The sequence below is a fragment of the Ursus maritimus genome, unplaced genomic scaffold, assembly GCF_017311325.1.
Source record: "Ursus maritimus isolate PB19 unplaced genomic scaffold, ASM1731132v1 scaffold_36, whole genome shotgun sequence".
NCBI lineage: Eukaryota > Metazoa > Chordata > Mammalia > Carnivora > Ursidae > Ursus > Ursus maritimus.
In genome coordinates, this window is record NW_024426230.1 from 16,762,904 (window position 1) to 16,784,766 (window position 21,863).

Genomic DNA, 21,863 nt, shown 5'->3' on the forward strand with positions numbered 1-21,863 from the left:
AGGTATTTAAGGAACTAGTTCTAAACTTTTAAAATACATTTTGAGGCTGAATAGTGTCTGAAGATAGCAACTTGAATATTCAAGATTTTGCTCAACAATATGTCACAAAGATTACAGAATATTTAATATGAGGGAAAATAAAAATATTAGTAAAATGTTTTAAGCATCTTCCTGAGGGTTTTTATCTTACTTTTATGAAAAAAAATTCTTGATTAAAAATACATTATTTTGAGAAACTAGATAATTTATAATATTTCAGTAAAATTAGTTATTCATTACATAATCTAAAATAGACTGACAAAGAACGGAAGTGATATGTATGGAGTACTTGCTTTTCCTAGATAGTTTATACCAGCAAATCATTACAACCTCTTAACCAACTCCAAATATGAGTATTTTTTATCTTACACATAGTAGAGATTCAGGCTAGAGGTAAACCATTTCCACAAGTAATACAGTAAATTTCAGAACCAAGATTTTAATCCAGATGTATTATATTCCAACACTTTATTGAATATGCTGTGTTGTACCTTGTATTTTGTTAAAAGATTGTGTCTGGATATTTCACAGGCTACCTCTCAAGAAAATTTGAATAAATATGAAAAACAAACTAGAAACTAACAGCAATAAAGAAACTATTATTGGAATCAATGGAGGTGGCTTCCAGAGGTCTGACAAAGATTTGGGCTTAATAGCAGATTGTAGTTATGAAATAAAGCAAGGTCATGTTGTAATGACCTCTTGTTGGTCTATAAACTGCATTAGATGGTAAGCACTATTGTGGGGACAGAGACCAAGAGAATTATGGTTATTCTTCTCTCCCCAGGGACTAGTGCTGGACACTGGCTAAAACAATGAAATGAATAGCACTGCAAGCAGAGAAAGGCCATTATATGGAAACAAAATTTGATGGTAAACAATCACAGAAGGATTTGCTTTCATTACACAAATCACTGGCGCTATAGCTGAGAAGTAAATCCAAGGAACTTTACCACCAACCTAGCTAAGAAAGCGGAGTCAGTGAAAAGACCCGAATGACTAGGAGATACAACATGAGTAGACTAACGACAAGAAACCGTTTCCTCAAGAGACCATAATTAAAGGAGAAGCGAACTGGGGAAGAGATTAGGAGGAAATTACCTAATCATGCTTTTGGATTTTATGTTAACAAATAATTGTTCTAAAAAATTTATCTCTTTTCATGTAGATAAAACTTATCCAACATTATGTATCTTAATGAAAATGCATCTTTCAGAAAACAAATAGAAAATAGTTCTTAACTCTAAATCTGTGGCGGCTTGTAAGAAAGCCAAACCCTGTGGTTTCAACCAGATGAGTGTGGCACATTACTGCCGACTTGTGGCCACCTGACTGAAGTTCAGGGGCAGATTTTGGAGAAAAATAAACATTAGAAAACAGACTGTAAAAAACTAAAGCGTAAAAGCAAAAGCTTTTTTATAGAGTTTATTCTCAGGTTTTTTAGAACTGAGGATAATGTATCCAGTTTGAAGAAGTGAAGTCCATAGACTTTCAACAACTATCACCTCCATCTTATATGACTTGGTGTGTCTACCGTACTCACAAATCACGTCAATGCTAAGTGAAATAAATCAAGCAGAGAAAGACAATTATCATATGGTTTCTCTCATCTATGGAACATAAGAACTAGGAAGATCGGTAGGGGAAGAAAGGGATAAAGAAAGGGGGGTAATCAGAAGGGGGAATGAAGCATGAGAGACTATGGACTATGAGAAACAAACTGAGGGCCTCAGAGGGGAGGGGGTTGGGGGAATGGGATAGACCTGTGATGGGTAGTAAGGAAGGCACGTATTGCATGGTGCACTGGGTGTTATACGCAACTAATGAATCATCGAACTTTACATCGGAAACCAGGGATGTACTGTATGGTGACTAACATAATATAATAAAAAAACATTAAAAATAAATAAGAACAGCAATGAGACCCTTTAAGATAATTTGTCTTTAAGATAATTACATAATGACTGGCTCCATTTTACAACAGTGTCAAGATCAGGTTGTGGGGCCCCTGGCTGGCTCAGTGGGTACAGCATGCCATTCTTGATCTCAAGGGTGATGAGTTCAAGCCTCACATTGGGCATAGAGCTTACAAGAAAGAAAGAAAGAAAGAAAGAAAGAAAGAAAGAAAGAAAGAAAAGAAAGGGAGATCAAGTGGAAATGTTCCTGGATACATAAATGTAAAACATTCAAAATGTCTGTTCCAAGGTTAAAAACCAGGTTCACAGCATTTTCAAAAATACATAAAAAACAAAATAGAAAAAAAAGTACCATACTTAATGTTAAATTCTGTATGCAAATTTAAGAATGACTGTAGTGCCTCCGCATCCTGGATATGTAACACACTTTGCAGAAATTCTACTTTTTAGGAATCAAGTTGGCTTCATATTTCTGAAGTGGGTAAACAAATAGTCACAGACACTTTAGTTTGAATTAGCATGATTTGAATGTTTTCTTAAGAATTTAATTAGAGTCAAGAGGTTTTGACAGGAAGAGGAAAATAATTCACAATATTGTACCATTCTTCTCTGGATTAGATATTTCTAGATAGGATGTTGTGCTTTGGGGCTTCTGGGTAACTAAATGGAAGCACCAGACAACAGGGAATTGATACCAGGACAACCAAATAAAGGAAGAAAAACAGATGGATGGATATTAAAGACAATATCTATGTCTTGCTTGCAATAGTGCCTAAGAATTACCTTGTCTCTCCAGCAATGCTCATCTCTGAAATAACCCCTTCTCCTTGAATTCTCTCCAAAAGTTCTTGCCTATGACACAATCTTTAAAAATCATTACACTTGTGTTTTAATAATTAAGTCTCAATAAAGGCTTTCCTTAGTAAAAAAAAAAATGGCCACTTTCATCTGATAATTTATTGGGGTCTTAGTGTTAGTTCCAGCTTTCATGAGGTAGACCTTAATCACATAATACACCATTATCATCATCCATTAAGGTTAAAAAGACAACAAAGAAACAGGAAGAAAAAAAATTACATGTATGCTTTACACAAGTAAAATATCACAAAACAATAAAGAATTTGTATTTAAAAATTAAGGGAAAATATCTTTTGTATCTAGTAAGAATGTTAAATAGTTAATAAATTTGAGTTTTTTTGGAAGAACCAAAATAAATACATGAGAAATCTGTTCACCTAAAAAGAAATATGCTAGGTCTTCAACTCTGTTTAGAGTTCAGTTGATTTTTTTTTTTTTTAGTAAGATCTAATTGCCACCACAATTTGTACCTTAGAACTTTACAGGCACGTAGAACATCAGAACCATGTTTCTTAGATAATGAAATCTCTTTTTATATTTCAAAACTATGTAGGGCATAAATATGACAGCTATTTTTTTAAAATCTTGATGTTTGGATTTCACTTATTTTAACTATTTTTTTAAGGTTATTACTTCATTTCAGAAACTTGTCTTTCCCTACTGTTTCTTCATATCATTTTCCAGTCTTTGACAGAGAACTTTATATTAGTAAAGAGAATCAAAAGCTCTTCACAATAGAGATTTATCACCCAGAAAATGTGGAAATAATTTCACCTTAAATAAGATTTTAGAAGTGTACCTCAACAAAAAATGAACTGAAAAGACAATTTATCACACATGTCAATCTGCACGTGTGATAAATGCATGCGAAGTAATAAAATTCATGGAGTAAGCAAACTAGCTGTTAACAACAAATTTAGAGTAATTTATGCCTTTCTCACTGGCTTAGAAGAGACTCAACTGTCAAATAATAATATAATAGAAACCTAGGTTACCTTTTAGTTATTATTATTTTAACTGAAAAACATTCACATTTCTATTTGCTGTCTGAAATTGGCAAAACACAACTTTTTCAAATGCTGGATTATTCTGGGAAAACAGTCCAACATTTACCACCATGATCATTAGAAAAACAATGTGTGAGAGAGAAAGAAACTTGACATAATTTTAAAAGTGATTTGGCATAAACATTGAATTTGGAGATAAATTAAGAAAGGCAGATATATTGAGAAAAATAAAAACTAAATTATTTATTGAAATACGTTTTAGTTCTTTTTAGATACCAATGCATAAATGGACTCCCTTCTACGAGGAATTTGCTTGGACTCTTCAAAGTTTACCAATTACATAGCTGGTTAGTGCCAACAACAACCACACAGGCAAACCAGGAATTGCTATCTATCTTCCTTTCAGAGGCCGTTTCTCCTTTGAAGGAAATAAAAATAAAAACTACCCTTTGTTAAGTTTGAGATCCTTTGGGAAAGAGGATCCTAGCCTCTCCTTTAAGTCTTGCCACCTTCTACAGACAACCACGTAAAACAAAGCTCTCTTCTTCTCCATTGGCAAACTCTAATCTTCCATAGGATGGAAGGGAACAAACACTGTATGCGGACAGTGAGTTACAAGGCTTTATCAGTGAGTGCTTCCTTGAAATAACATAAAACTGGAAAAGTAGAAGAAAGCACTTTCAAATATAATGCATAATGGTGCAGTAAGGCTAAACTAAATGAAGAGAGGACGTTTTTACGAGCTTGGTAGGGCTAACAACATAGAGAATACTTAGAAGTTATACACCGTTACTCTTCCACATTAAGGAAACGTTGATCTCATCTTTTTCGTGCAAACACACACACACACACACACACACACACACACACACACACACAACCTCTTCTTAAAAGCACCCACTCATATATTTGAACTTTGCCCTGTTCTCAATTCTAGACTTCCTACAGCTGGTAAGTATACCTCCTCCTCACCTCCGTCTGAGCACTAGAAAAAGGAAAGAAAGAAGAAAGAGGAAAAAAAAAAAAACGAAAAAGGAAAGTTTTTTAGTCCAGCCAGTCTTTGGATTTCTCATTCAATATCTCTCTATACTTTAGTCCCCAGGAAGAACTGCAAACCTTTACTTCCCGGACTTCAGCGGTTCCTATCNGCTCAGCAGGAAAGGGTGACAAGTGGGACAATCCTGAAGGAAAAAGGAGTCACCCCCGCGTCCTAAAGTATTTGGACGTGCTCGCTCACAGCTGCTTCTAGTTGGTACTGGTGCAACTCCGCCGCCCTCCAGTGAAGTCCCAGAAGTGGCCAAGTTTAGCGAAACGGCGATGGCAACACTCTCTCTCCCTGTTCCTCGGGGAGTCCCTGGACTCAGTTCGCCACAGGTTCTTGCCGTAGACTTTTCGGAAACTCAATTCTTACCCTTCGGAGGACAAAAAGCCACAGGGGAAGCGCTGGCGGTTTTAGTGGAGACTCACCTGGACTGTAGCGGTGTCCCTTTGGTTTATTTTGTGAGGTGTCGCCGCACAGCCCTCTGCTGTGTGAGTTGGACGCTCCAGCTCTGGAACTCCCACCCTGCGGCGCCGCGCGGGCTCCGCGGTCCTCCTCCCCCCACCCAGAGTCCCGGACCCGGCGCCGCCGGCAGATCTAGAGGAAGGAGGCACAGCAGGAACTGCAGCCGGAGAGCTGCGCTCCTTCGCAACAAAGCAGCGACGCGGGCTGCGCGGATTCTTAAACCTCGGATTGGACTTGGAGCCCGGGGGGCGTAGAGCGAGAGCAGAGCAGAGGAAGGAGATGAGAGCAGTTTCCACCTCAAGCACTCCACGCCCTCGGCTTCCTTCCCCAAAGAGGCTGCTGTGTGGTCCTGCTTATGCGTGGGTGCACGTGTACGCGCTTGGGTGAGCTCAGTGGGTGTGCTCCAGTGTGAGTGCGTTTGTGCATCCGCAGGGCAACTCTAAAGCCTGGGAGAGCAATAGTGGTAGCAAAGTTCGAGAGCGCCCATCCTGAGGGGGCCACTAACTGGTGGCTTTGCCAAGTAGCCCAGAAGAGGCCCTTATTAGCCAGCTTCCCTCTGCAACCCGCAGCTCTACCCTTCTCTTTGGGTTCTGACTGGTGTCGGGGCCAGCGAAGTCGGAGCTAAAAGAGAAGGTGTCCCCTGGGGCAGAAGACCCAGTGCTGGAGAACCCTTCAAAGAGAAGTGAAAGGGCTTCCTGGTTCCAGTAGAAAGGATCAGCGTGATTTCACTGGGGTTCCCTGAAGGAAGCTTTTTCCAGATTGGAGAGAGTAAGGGTAGGGTCCAGGAGAGAAACTCCAGGACTTGTGGCAGAGTCAGGAGAAATGCCGGCCCTTCGACCCCTATCCGCCAGGGCCCAGTCTAGCGTTCTCCCCACCACCCTTCTCTTTGCTCCTTCAGATCTGATCTCTTTCCCGCTGACCTTAGTGGTCAGGCCTGGCTGATGTCGACTACTGGGCTTGCTTTCTGCCCTTGACATACTAAAATGTGACCAGCTCAGCACTTGTAATGTCTAAGGCTGAGCTGAGTGTATTCTCAAATATAAACGTTCTTTTCAGCTTCTCCAATCTGATTAGTAAGAGAACCACTACCTACTACTACTAAGGGGACCCTGGATGAGGCCAGTCGCAGGTGACAGAGACCTCAAGTCAGCAGCCTTCCGTCTCAGATTTTCCGGGAGGTTATAGCTAATGACTTTTCCCAGCACTGTTAGCAGTCGCAGCTTGACCGAGTGACGCTCCTTTATCCCGTAACTGTGGGGGCAGTGGGTGGTCCACAAGTTTCCCTTTTACCAGAGGCTGGGGAAGCCCTAGAAGTTCGCCTTTATCTCCAGATTTTCCGCCTTCTCCCCTCCCCCTCCCTGCAACGCCCCCGCGCCTCCCCTGCCTGGGGATTTGCGGGCACCTCATGGACCCTCTCCTCTAGCCCGGGGTAAATTAGCCCGGAGCACTCCCGGTTCGGAGGCGTGAGGGCAGAGGGAGGCGCGGTGGCCCCGGAGGGGGTCTCGCCCGACTCAGTCTGGGAGGCGCGGTAGTTCCCGTCATTGCGGCGAGGGCCGGGCCCACGGCCGCGCGCCCGCAGCCACCGCCGCCGCGGCCGCCTCCATGCTGCAGCGCCGGACGCAGTCCTTCCCCGCCGGGCGGCTGCCGTTGCCCGAACAGGCTGCCGCAGGGAGCCGGGGACCGTGGCCCGCCCTGGTCGCAGCCTGGGACCTGGGCTGCCAGCCGCACGCCTGAGCTGCGGACTCGCCCCGGCGCGGCGGGCAGCGGGCGGAGCGCTGTGTGCAGCAGCGCGTAGGGAGTCGGCCAGCGTGTGCAGAGCGGCCCGAACTGAGGAGTGTGTGTGTGTGTGTGTGTGTGTGTGCGCGCGCCCGCGCGCGTGTGTGCGTGTGTTTGCGCGTGTTTTTCCTTTTCCCTAGAGGATGTGAATGGCTTCGCAGCTGGCTGCTCCCTTAGGATTCTTGACTGTGGAGTCTGGGCTGTGAGAACAACCCACCCATATAATCCATTTTGCACGGTCGGTTTATATCAAGAGAAAAAAGGGCAACTGGACGGGGGTGGGGCCGACCAAGAAAACCTTCTGGAAATACACACACACATTCACAAGAGAGAGGAAGACTGAGAGACCTGAGGAGATTTTCATAACCTTCCTGCTGACCCTTCTGTTTTCCAAAAAGATTCTGGATCTTTTCTACCTTTTGAAGTCTTCTTGGCATTTTTTTTTTTTTTGTAAGCCGCTCTCCAGCTAGCTCTGTGTGTGTGTGTGTGTGTGTGTGCGCGCGGGCGCGCGCCACTCTGATGCATTTGACTGTCTTTTATCCAACTGCCCAGAAGCAAATGTTGTTAACTCGTCGGTGCCCCCTTGATGCCCAGATTCTCGAAGAGCGGGGAGAACGCCCAGACCTATTTTCCCGGCTGGATTCGGAACCGCTGCCTGGCTGTGGACCCATGTGTGTGGATCGCTTTACCCAGAGGCTTGGAAAGCTCCAATATTAACTTGCTTCCAGGTACATCACAAGGTCACCAGAGGGTCTTGTAGCCGTCTTGTTTCCGTGCATCTAGACCTTCCTGTCTTGGCCAGAAGGATATTTATGTTTCTGTCCACATCACCTGAAGGCAAAAGTTCAGCCCTTCGAGCTGGTTTCTGTACAAACAAGGTAACAAGGATTGCTTTTCAAACTGCTTAACAAAATCCCCGACTCTTCCTCAGCCCTTTCCCGGCTCTCTCCTCCCCACCAAAATGTCACCAGCTCTTGAATTACGTGGATTTGGGTTGGAGGAGAACTTGAAGGAAACGTGATCAAAAGGCGATGCCAAACCACTCTCTTTTCTGCCTGTGGTCCGGTGGGCATCAAAGCCGATCCTGAGAAGGACCAGTCCCCTCCTTGTTTCTCCCTCCCCGTGCTGTGCTGGATGTGCGTGTGCAAGAGTGAATGCGAGTGCGCGCGCGCCTGTGTGCGAGTGTGTGAGTGTGTGTGTGTTTGAGTGTGTCTGTGTGCGTGCGCGGCCGCCCTGCCTCTGCCCGCTCCCCGGGCGCAGAAACGCGGGTTTCATGGGGCGATCTCCGCGGATCCCCCACCCAGCGCGACCTGCGGGCAGCGGCGGCAGTGGCAGGAGCCGCCTTTCGGACTCCCTAGGATGCGGGTGCTGAGCTATGGCAAAGGGCAGCGAAGTGACGAGCGAGACCCGCGTACGACTGTGAAAGCCACCTGGAGCCACCTTGCCGGGATTGTACCTGCGGGCAGAAAGTCCTCCTACGACCGTCTTTTCCTCTAGAGGCACCAGGTAACAAGCAAACGACTATCCGCCTCACCCAGTTCCTTCTGATCTTGTTTCTAGTGTCTTATCTGCATTGCAGGCTACTTTACTTATTAATGTTTCAAAAATCATTAGGAAGGGCTGGCTATCCAAGGGCGCTCTGTGATGTTGTAATAAAATTTCTAGTAGGTGGGATATAAATCTATACCTGAGCACTTAATCTAGCAGTGAAAGCTAAGGGAATATGGATACGCTCCACCCTAAGTGATGATATTGGAAAGCTAGGCATGTTGAACCTGTCTGAAGATGCCAGAGATTAAAAATTCCATGTTTCCTTCAGGCTATGGTTGCCACGGACCATTTGGTATCCAACCCTCCCCAGACCGTGGAGTGCGAGAGGGTGTTTGGTTTCCACCCATCATTTCAGGCAAGGATCGTTTTGACCCTTCTCTACCTCTGGTGCCAGGTTGTTTTCCTTTCCTTATTGCGGAGGAGCTTGCCAGACCCTTTAGTAGTTGTAAATTACGCATCTGGAGACTTTAATCTGAAATGGAGTTTTCTTGGAACTTGCTTTGCATGAAAGGGAATTCATTGTCACCGGCGTGTGGGCTGAGGTAAGGTATTTAACTGCGAGCGTTTGCTTGGATACGGCAAAATAGATCCATGAAATAAGTCATTTTTATATCTGGAGGAACAAGGCTAAAACCATAACCACCACCCCAGTACCATGCCTAGCTATATTGTCTCTGTTGTGGAGCTTGTGTGCGCGTGGTTTGGTTGGTTTGGGTTTGCTTGTTTCTGTATAATATGTATTTTGGAAATTCTTGCCAGTGCACTGATTTAGAAGGAATAGGGTGGATTTGCGACTGCCTAATTAACATATTGGGTCTGATACGTTAAAACGGACATTCCCAGGGCTGGCAGAGTCAGAACAAATTTAGCCAACTTCCAAAGCCCCTTACCCTTGCACCTTATTTCTCTCATTTCCTTTTCCCCTCACCTCTGTGTCCCCCTGCAGAAATTTCACTCTTTTCTCGAGAGCATTCGGATTAACCAAATAAAGCACTTGCAAAGTAGTCTCATCAATGTTTTATTCCATAGTGAAGGCGGTCTGAATAATTCAGCTCAGGAGTGCTCGTTTGTGTCCTGCCTTGGGTAGCTGCCTGCTGGGTGCACCCAGCGGAGGGTTTGGCCTGGCCAAGTGCAAGGCGCCCTGCTCTTGGAGGCAGCGACTGGAGATGCGCCGAAGGTTTCTCTTTGCTAAAGCCGCTTAGAAAGTGTCGGGGCGCTGCCTCTTTTTCTCTGCTTGCTGCGTTTCTATAGATATCCATATGATGGCATTTGCAGACTACAAGCTGGCCACTAGCTAGCTGCTCTCGCTGTTCCTGCGCGTTGAGGTCCCTGACTCCTCTGGAGTCTGGGCTCGGCGGCTGCTGCTGCAGCCCTCGCAGGCTGGTGGTGCTACAAGGCCGTATATGCAGCGGGCTTGGGGGCTGGGCTCCGCCACTGCAGCTGCCAGACCCTCGTCGACACTTTTTGGGGAGGGGCGGGAGAGCTCAGCAGGCCCCCTGGCAGACAGTAGGCACATCATGGCTGAGGTGGCGGCCTGGTTGTGAGAGGAAGGAAGTGGAGAGAGACGCGTGGAGGGCAGTGAGGTCCTGCCTGACTTCCTGTGCCTGCAATCCTCCACCCCCTTGTAAATGAATATTCAAGAACATAGAAGGGAAGCTGGCTGCAAAAACGCCTTGATACTCAACTATTGCATGATTTCTCAGGATTCAAAACCGGAAACTAAGTGTGTTTTTCCTAGATTTCCATTTTTTCCTCTCTTTTTTCTCCCTTCTTGCTCTCCTGGATTTAATTAGGTCATTTATACTCCTGTTTCATCTCCAGTTGGAATAACCACGAAAAAACAACTCCTCCCCCCACCCGGTCCCCAATAAACATGAAGGCGATGAGGGCCAGTCTTCAGATAGATACGCTTTGCAAGTTCCAGCTCTAGGGGAGAACCAAGGAAGGATACAGAGGGTGACTCGACTTGAACAGAAAAGCAGGTCCACACTCTACTCTCTGTAGACTCAGAAAGAAAAGGGTACTGCTTGAATAAAACCCAAAAATTGGTAGGAATTTGGGAGGAATTAGGTGAGGGTTTTTCTTTTCTTTTATCTTCTTTCTAAGTTAATGTATTTGGATTTTCCCCAACACTCAGCAAATCCTGGTCAGAAAATTGATTGGCGGGTATTAACAGTATCACCAAGACACGTCTTTGCCCCCCAGATTTCTCCAAAATATTATTACAACAGAAACTATATCATACTCATAATATTTGTTGGCAAATAAGGCATACCTCTTTAGAGGGTACCCAAGAAAGAAGGAACGCTGGTGCGGAATAAAAGTACCTGGGAAAATAATGGGCTTTTTCCATCTCCCTCCTCATTTCACTTCTCTCTGGCCTTTTCACTCTTCTGCAGGTTAAGTCCTGTCTTTGTGCCTCATCCTGAGGCAAATGCATTAACTGACTGTTGAGTGCTTGGGAGCCTAACATAGATTATGGTGTGATTCATGTGTTAAAACGCCATTCATTTGTACAGAATGGAGTTAGGTGGAATGTCAAAACCAAATAGGCTTCCTTGCACAGAGTTTCATATATAGAAGTTACTTAAAAATGGAGATTTCTGTCACCCTTCCCTTCTCCCTTGTTGGAGTGACGGAGAGGTATACACCAGGTAGTTTGAAGATCTGAGTCCACTGACCTTGTACGGAGACAAAGCTGGCTTGTCTCACTAATGGGTTACGACTGTCAGGTGTTAATAGGAAATTTCCGAGCAAAATGTTCCTTTTTTTTAGGCTCTCTTACACTTACCAGCAAGAGGGGCAGAACAATAGGGCAGTCAGGACACCCATGGTAAATGATGTGAGCCTATAGGCAGGTGGGAAGAACTTGCCACTTGACTCCTGTACCCCCAGATCTTTTAGTCACTTTTTCCTTTTCTGTTTTCAAGAGAAGAATGACCTTGAGCAACACCAGTCCTCTGTACTTCACACACCTCTTTTCCTCTTCAAACATGTGATGTGTATACAAATACACATACACACACATGCCTGTCTACTTCAATTTTGAAATATGAGATTCCTGTGCTCGAGTGATTTGGGAGGGGTTTATTAAGATATGTCTTTGACTTATACCAGCCAGAGGTGATTTTTTTCCCCCTTTTTTTCTCATGAGGGGATAGCAAGAACTATGGTCACTTGAAGGAAAATTGTCCAACCTTTATCCCCTTTTCCATCATTTTTGTCTCCTCTGTCATTAAATGCATTCTTGGTGTTAAAGCAGGGTCTGGTTATGGCATTGGTGTTTAAGTGACCATCATATGTTATATCTGCTTTTCGTCTTTTCCTGAATGACCATTAGTTCCCTTTTGTTTATTTAAACCAGTGTTCTCTTTCCTCTTGCTGCTTGAAGCACTTTAGGCTTGGTAGTTTTGCTGAGTTTTCTAGCTGGTGAAATTAGGGTCTTGCTTTCTGCTGATACTATTGCTGTGTTGTTTTGTGGTTGGGATGAGATGCTTGCAGATACCTAACAATGTCCCTGCCTCTACATAAAACTACCATGTAATAAGCTCTACATCAAATCTATTCAGTTATTTTAAGAAAAAATTACAATGAATAAGATTGCTCATAAATATGTACCAATGTTGAGGTTGGAGGAAGACTACTTAAAACTTTCTAGTGGCTTAAATGTCTAATCTATTAACTCATCCCAGTGATTGTTACTTTATATTTACTTAGAAAAGTAACATATTGGCATTACTTTCCGAGTTTTGTGTACAGGTAATCAGTTCTAACTTTTATGTTTTATTGAAGAATAAATATGTGAATTTAGGCCTTTAAATAAATAGGATATATGACTAACAGGTAATTTTGCTACATCATTCCACTGACACACACGTGCATAGCTCTACCTTGTTAATAAACCCTGAAAGTGAGACTACTTATTATATTTCTACAGCCCACATTTTTATTCCTGTGGCATCCTTCAATCAGTGAAGACTATTTAAAACCTAAGGCAGTAATAATTTATCCATTACATGGTGTGTGCATGTGAAATTAAGAAGAATTATGTTTATCAGTATTGAAGCTATTCTGGATAGAAGCGAACCATTTTTGTTATATCCTATCAACATAAATTGTATGTTATTACGAAAACTCCAGTTTCATATAACAAGAGATAGAAATATAAGAATTTAATTCAGAGATAGTTAATACCATTCTAAACTTTTTCATCATAGTATTCTGATAGATACTGTTCTGACAGAACACTTTTTACTGAACTATGACATAATACTAATTATGAAGATGGTTAACAAGTGATAGAAAATTATAATGGAATTACATGGTTATATAAATGCACTATCATCTTGCTGATACCCAGTAAACCACACGAAAGGGCTTTATTACTAAACTACAAGCTATATCAGTAAGGTTCCTCAGAAATTGGCTTTGGCGGCCTATGTTTATTAAGTTATGAACTTGGTCACTTTGGAAGAAAATGCGAATTGATTAATTTTAGTCTTCCTAGATAAGATATATCTTTTTATAAAAGAAATCTATCTAACCATAAAGCTCATGCTATTCTTTTCTTTGTGGGAGCATATACGTAATTCATCGCTTTAAAAAACCTTCCAAAGAAATATTTGAATTTGATGTTATGAAGAACAATTGCAGAATTACCATTGGATATTGAATCGATTCTAGATTTTATAGCAGAAAGAGTCTAGAGAAGAAGTAATAAGATAAACATATAAAGTTGTAGGATCTTTTTTTCCCCCAACACTGGAAGCAGTTTCTGAATTCTTGGAAAAAGACAGAAAGAAAACGCTAATTAGCTCAATATATACTCAATTAGAACTAGTGTATTTAATCAGAGATAGAAGCCAAAACAGAGTTGTTTATATTACTCTATTTTTACTTTGCCCTGTGCAGCTCTTTTGAGGAAATACTAAAGAGACCTGAAGGGTGCATATCAGCAGCTCCCTGCCTTCCATTCCCCATGGTGACTTCCCATTTCCTGTCTTGAAGTAGGTTTTTCATGAATCTTAGTGGTGTTGCTTCCAAAGTTATAGGATATTTGCATTAAAGTGATTTATTAGTGGGAACATATCAGCTCTGTTATGAAGACTCTCTCTTCTTTGGAAATATAGGCTGCGGTATTTTCTTAGTCATTATCTCTTTTTGTTATTTTTTCAATGGTATTAAAATTGGGTTATTAAAAGATTTATGTGGATTGATTAGTGTTAAGGCATTTGTATAACAACATGCACATGCATATGATTTCCATGGCGATATCGAACATTGCATGGAGTAGTACATATGCTTTTTTCTACATGGATACTGTTATGTCACTACTGTTCACAGATATTTAATTTCAGGTGCCTCATTTAATAGAAATGTGCCTAACTTTAGATTGAAATTTAGGGGTTATTTATAGGAATTATGTAGGATATTTGCCATGTATTGACTGTTCAAATGTCAGGAACTTCAACAACCTATAACTAGACATTGAATCCTGACCTCAAGGAACTTATTTTCTTAGTAACAGGAAGGATGTGAACAAATACATAAGCTTGAAAGTAACTGGTATTTTTTATTCTATTTTGATATTTTTTTGCTTCGTATTAAGAGAAAAGAGGACATTTGGAAGTTGTTACTGTGTTTTATGGAGGTTGGTATTGTGCACTAGTTAGAAGCATGAACTTTGGGATTTCACAAACCTATGTCTTAGGCTCATGTAACCTTGAGCAAGTCTTGTAACCTCTCTGAGCCTTAGTGTCCTCACCTATAAGATGAAGCTAATAATAAAAGACACTTACCTGCTGTCATTACCATCATCTTTGCCATCATCATTAGCTATCACAAGGGTAAAAAGAGAAAACTAAAGGGGTAGTAACTGGATGATGTCAAAGCTTATGCTTGGGGTCCTAGATCCTCAGGGCTCCAGGGAATGCTAAAGCCCATCCAAACCAAGGACCACACAGTCCACTGTCTTCAGAGACCAAGCAGATGTAAATCTTAAACCCAGGAAATCTGGCTAGGTTTAAGAAATTATAGGTTGAAGGATCTCTGGTACACTGGTGAGTGCATGATTTACCCAAGACATTCAAATTTAAATTCATTTTACCCCCTGATGGGTCTGGCATCATAAAATTTCTGGGTTATTCTGACATCTTTTCAAATTTAAATTTTATCTAAAGCATCCCTGCCAAGTGGTCATCTTGACTAAGCTTGAGTACTTTCAGTGATTCTAAAATCACTCCACCTCAACTGGATTATTCCATTTTGTATAGGCGTATTATCAAATATATTTTTGGAGTTGAGCCAAACATCTGACATCCTTGGCTTCTAATTAATTTTAATATGGGAGGAGGGGCACACAATAAGTCTAGTTCCCAATGACAGTACCTCAACTATTTAAACTGAGTTACTTGAGATCCCCAAACCATGATTGCTTTGCTTATGATTAAACATAATTTGACCTGGGAGCCTGGATGGCTCAGTTGGTTAAGCGTCTGCCTTTGGCTCAGGTCATGACGTGAGTCCCAGGATTGAGCCCCACGTTGGGCTCCCTGCTCAGCTGGGAGTCTGCTTCTCCCTCAGACCCTCCCCACTCTCATCTTTTCTCTCTCTCTCTCACACACTCTTTCAAATAAATGAATAAAATCTTTAACAAAAATAAATAAAATAAACATAACTAGACCTAACTGGTTTGGGACGGTTTTCTATGTCATGATTTCAAGTCCTTTACCTTTTATACTCAATAAATGTTATCTATTGTACATCTTTACCACCACCTCCAGTTTGTTTGTTTCACTTTACATGGAAGTGTGATAGCAGCTCCAGCAAACCACACGGGCTGACTAGCGTAGCATTGAGCAGAACCATTATTTCCTTGCTTTTGAAACAGAGAAAGCAGGTACATGCTATGCTGTAATCATCCATCCAGCACTCATGTCACACTATTTGATCAATGGCTTCTCTCCTTTTGAGCCCAAACAAGACATTGGAGTCCTTAACATCTAACTCTAAGATGCTACAACTCATCAATCCAAATTCTGTCACAAAATTAAAATTATTTGCCATTCTGAGTCTAGACGCTAGTGAAGATATCTGAGATTGGGGCACCTGGGTGGCTCAGATCGCTGGGCATCTGCCTTCGGCTCAGGTCATGATTTCCAGGTCCTGGGATCAAGCCCCATGTCCCAGCTCCCAGAGGGAATCTGCTTCTCCCTCTCCCTCTGCCTCTCCCCCTGCTTGAGCTCTGTCTCTGTCCCTGTCTCTCTCAAATGTATACATAAAATCTTAAAAAAAAAAAAAAAAGATATCTGAGATCACTTTTACATCATATTTCTCAGCCTATAAACATTCACATTGTAAGATTTGCTCATAATGGCCAAATTACTGAATTCTTTTCCACTAAATATTGAGAGAAAAGTAATTTGTAAATATAGTGGTATTCATAATGTATACGAGAAACAATGAAATGGAGCAAGATAAGAAGGGTAGATTTTCATCTTATCCTAAGGCGACGGAAGAATCTGGCTACATCTTGGGCTCTCTGATCTAGAAAAGAATTACGCAAAGCCCATTCTTTGATTCTTTTAAAAACATTTATTCATCATTTAATATATTCTCCACTGTTCTGCTAAGTAACTATTTCTCCTTTGAGACATAAAAGCCAAATGGCATAGAAGCCACTCTGGGGAAACTGTGATCTAGAGTGAGAAACAAATATTCTCTCAGAGAGACAACCTTAGTCCTCAGTCAGTCTTGATGATACTCCTAAGTCTTTGCCTCTTAATTTACCCTTAAACCTAGATGATACTGATTTCTAGAATATTAACTAAGTCAGTTTGTGTTACCTCCTCCATAATTGAATAACATTACCTCATAGGGAGGCTCCCAACAGTTTCTCCAGCCTCCATAAGAGGTCACCTGATTTCTGATCAGGGGAAAATAATCTGAATACAGAAGGAAATGGCAGTAAAACTCGCTTTATCACGTATCCTCGCAGGATGAGTCTTCCACTCATCTGTCTGTCAACATTCTCCATAACCTTGAATGTTATTCTTTTTAGGCACCATGTTTAAAAATGTTTTCTTTTTTTTAAGTTTTACTTTTAATACAAATGCTAATAGTTATTCAAATTGACTCATCAATTCTAAATAGTTAACCTTTCCTTAAAGACTCCGGGTCTTTGTTGTATATGTTAGTGATTGCATTGCGGAAAGCCCTTAGGGACCAATCCACAGCATGTTTAAGGCAGTTTGTACTGATACGAAAATTTCCCCAACTTCTTTTCTTTCTTGTCTGTGTTTGATTTTTCATTGATTTTTTTCCCCCTTGCTCTCATATAGCAAACTTTTTCAGTGGGTGTGTTTTCTTTTTTAACTCAGTGATGGGGACTTATCAACAAAAGGACAAGATAGTTAGATATCTTTGTGAACTAAGAGCCCGAGGATGAATAACATTCCAAGACCTTCTCTACTAAGGAAAGCACATGAGTTTTCTCCATGTACTTTATGTGGAAAGTACTGAAAAGTGCTAATATCGCTTAGATAATAAGTATAATAGATCATCATCATCATCCTCATAAGTACATTTGCTGAGAATATTCTCTGTGCCAGGCGCCGTTGGTTTTTACTTTCTTCTAATCCATGCAATGAACCTATAACCTATAGGTATGATTATTTTCCTTTTTTTGGAGGAGGAAGCTGAGACTGAGGGCAGTTAACTTACTTGCCCATGATTATATGACTAATGGATGATAGGGCTAAAATTCAAATTCAAATATTTCTGATTCTAAAGAGGGTGCTGTACCTGTTATACCTAGGAGATTTCCATTTTCATCTGCCTCTTAAAGCTGTTTTCTGTTGATTGTTACATAAATGCGTTAACCTCCTTCAAGGAGTAGGGCCATCCTCTGAATATGCACCTTATTCTTAATTTCTTTTCCTTTATGGTACTCTATGAATTACCATATTTTATATGTGGAAGTTTATGAAAGACTTTATGGTTACCCATTAGGGGATTTGGTAGCTATTTGTACGGAGAAATGTTTAATCCTGGGTGTGGGATATAAGTATGTCCTAAACTTTTTTTGCTAAACTAGGCTGTGTGATTTTGGGTGACATACTCTTTCTAATGTCCAGTTCCCATCTGCAAAAGGGTATTGCAAACCAGTGTAAGCTAGCTGGTATGTCTTAAGTAATTAATAAATAATTGTTCCCTGTAACATTTTTCCTAGTACAGAAGAATCAGAGAATTCTGTAAATGTTAGGATCAGATGGGACTTGGAGACCATTGATGATCATTTATCATTAAAATGTTTGCATTTGTCCAATTGTGCTCTGCATTACGCTTACCTCTTATTCCTGTTACTGTTATTTGTGCTGCTGTTACTGTCATTAATGAGTGCTTCAGTCTTTAGCCCCAGATACCTCCTTCCTTTGAGATAGGGCCAGAAAAAAAATCAAATAACAAACTCATTTTGTCATCTCTAATCCAGATTTCTATGCTGTTATTTCAATGACAGAGGGACCTGACAGTCAGCCAAAATCTGATGCTTAAGTATAAATATATTTGTTGGCAGAACAGACCATTTCTAGATTAAGGCCTGTGGTGTGTTCCCATCTGTGATTTACTTTCTTACTTCCTCTCGGTGAATTCAGTATGGCCACAAATTCATTACAGGTATTCCCACCAAGAGTAGATGTCTGTTTGCCTTCCCCTTGAATCTGGACTGGCTTTGCAACTTTTTTGAGCAATAGGTGTGGCAGTGCGAATGAGGTCTTCTTATAGCATCCACATACAATTGAGCTTCCAGGTAATTATAGTCACAGGAGTGACCACAAATGAGACCAGCAGAAAAACTAGCCCAAATTAATGACCTACAAATCGTGAACAAATAAAATACTTGTTACTTTGATCCACTGAGTTATGGGGCAGGGATAACTGAGACACACCTTTGGGTAATGGTATATAGCCAGCCATTAGGCCTATTTTGGAAGACAACCCTGTCTCTCCCCCACCCATCCACCCTTTTTAAAAGATTTGTTTATTTATTTGAGAGAGAGAAAGAGAGTGCGCGCCAGCACGAGTGTACATGAATGGGGGGAGGGGTAGAGGGGGAGAAAGAGAAGCAGGCTTCCTAATGATCATGAAGCCCCAGGTGGGGCTCCATCTCAGGACCCTGAGATCATGACCTGAATGCAAACCAAGAGTCAGATGCCTAACCTACTGCACCACCCAGGCGCCCCTCCCCACTCCCTTTTTTATACTTTTTTTTTTTTTTTTAATAACATGCATGGAAGTCCAAGGAGCTTCTCTTTAAACGAGAGGAGTCCTGGGTTAGGTGGCATGTTATTATTATTATTTTTTAAGATTTTATTTATTCATTTGACAGAGAGAGAGACAGCCAGCGAGAGAGGGAATACAAGCAGGGGGAGTGGGAGAGGAAGAAGCAGGCTTCCCAGCGGAGAAGGGAGCCAGATGCGGGGCTCGATCCCAGGACTCTGGGATCACACCCTGAGCCAAAGGCAGGTGCTTAATGCCTGAGCCACCTAGGCGCCCCAATACTTTCAGCAAATATTTCTTAAATATCTACAAGATCTAAGCATGCTGCTCCCTATCTATGGATTCATGGACTTTTGAAGAATACATTCCTTTCTTAAACTTTTGGAAGTATTTGTGGATTCCTCAAATGCCTCAAATTTCCTCAAAATTCCTTTTCCTAAGGTGTTTCCTAACATGGCTGAATGTACATGGGAATTAATTTTGACTTGCCTATTTACTACTGTACCTACTTATCACCGCATTAGAGAAGTTTCTCTGAAAGGGCTGTCCTCTTATGCTAGAGATCATGCATTCACCTAAGGCCCAAGGGAGAATTTGTCTTTGTTTCTCTAAGTTGCATTTTGGGCTTGGTTTGGTTCAGAATGACATTTTGTCATTTCTCCAAGATTTTTATTTTACCTTCTAATTATGTTTCAGTGACTCATATTTACTATTCATTTCTTCTGTAAATTGAATCTAGATTGCACAATTACTTTATTCTGGGACTTTATACACCCTCATTTTATTTAATGATGTTCTCATTTATGTACCAAATTATTCTACAGGCATTTGACATACTGTTACAGTTATAATAAGGTGCAGGGTGTAGACCATGGGGCAGTATAATTATAATGGTGTCATAACTTTCTGATTATTATTTATTTGTAAAAAATACATAGTTACAAAATGAATGCAGTCAAATTCATTGTTTTTACTTTTAGTAAAAGCGATATATTTGTCAAGGGATGCATGGGAATATAAGTCACGTTCACCTAAATATTTTCTATGGAGGTGTTGCCCAATGGATTTGAAAGTCTTCCTGGAATATATCAAATATGAACTATTTTATTTACATTTTCTTATTGCAATATCTTTCTGTGATTTTAGAGTTTAATGTAAGGTAGGTAATGTATCTTGTACCAATCATTTGAAATTTCTACTAGAGAATTCTAAAATAAGCAAATACATATTCCATCTGCGGCACGTTGCAATGCACATAAAAATTTATTTTCTTAGCATGATATATATCAATTTCCAGGATTCCATCTGCAGACTCCAGAGTAAGTATGGTGTCTCAGCATGTCCCTTCAGTGGTCACCAGACTTGTAGGGGAGGAAAAATAATTTTCCCTCTACCCTTCAAGGTTCTTGGCTAAAACTGCCCTCCCCATAATAAAAATACAGATTAACAGGGGCACCTGGGTGGCACAGCGGTTAAGCGTCTGCCTTCGGCTCAGGGCGTGATCCCGGCATTATGGGATCGAGCCCCACATCAGGCTCCTCTGCTATGAGCCTGCTTCTTCCTCTCCCACTCCCCCTGCTTGTGTTCCCTCTCTCGCTGGCTGTCTCTATCTCTGTTGAATAAATAAATAAAATCTTAAAAAAAAAAAAACAGATTAACAGGAGAAAAACAGAAATTTAACAACATGTATACTTCCTGTATGTATAGAAAATACCCAAGAAAACTGAATAACTCTTCTAAATTGCCCAAGCCATCACCTTAAACACCATCTCCAGCTAAAGAGAAAAAAGGAAAGGAAAAGAAAAAAAAAGAAAAGAAAAGCTATTGGAGGGGATGGGAAGCCAGTTGGGGGAGATTACCAGACAAAACAGTAATGGTTGTTACGGGTATGGTTGTAATGCAGATTGTGCCTCTTCCACTATTGATAAGAATTTTTAAAGATTTAGTTAATCCTCCTCTCCCTAGTACAGAAAGGAAGACACCCTTACAAATGGAGGCTTTTCTTATAAATGTGAAAGTCTGTTACAGAAAGGCAACTTCTACTTGGTTTTCAGAGCCTTTCCTATGTCTGCTATTTCTTAAAAGCAATCAACCTAAATTAATCTTTATGCTGAAGGGGCATATTTTGGGGTGGCAAATTCTCCCCTTCACTACATTAAGATTTCTTAGAAAGTTTTGTTATTTTGGGGCAACAAATTGAAAGTGTCCAAGCCATAGTCTGACTGTAAAATCTTTAAAATGAATGGCTCTAAAGGCACCGAGCTGGCTCAGTTGGTGGAACCTGCAATGCCTGATCCTTAAGGTCGTGGGTTCCAGCCCCAAGTTGGGTGTGGAGATTATGTAACAATAAAATCTTGTAAAAAAATAAATAAAAATTAAAAATTAATAAAATGAATGGCTCTAATAGAATTTAGCTAAGGAAAATTGCATCTGTATTAATCATGGAGAAGTTAAATAATACTGGTAATATATATGTAAGGTAGGCTTTATTTTACTATGATAAAATAGTAAGAGACTATTCATACACAAACACACACAGCTTGTTTATTTTTATCAAATACTAAATTGTTATTAATATGCACACTATATATTGTACTGCTAGTAATTATCACACTTTAAAAGAAGATTGTGAATAAATCCTTGGCTAAATGGTTGTGGAAAAATAATCATCTTTTATTAATTGTCAAATAATGTGAAGTAAAATTGTAAGAAAGAAAATGACAATGACTGAATTTAAATATAAATTTCAAAAGTCTCAAGTAGCTTCTTTTTCTTTTTCTCTTTGTAAAACAGAGAGAGATCGCAGAAATCTTGAATAATTGTAGCTTTGCATTTGTTTTCATGGTCTGTTTTTCAGCCTTCTGAAGTGTAGCATTCTGCATTATGATTTATGTGTTTCTTAAAATCATGTGCTTTTTTTTTTTTTTTTGGTAG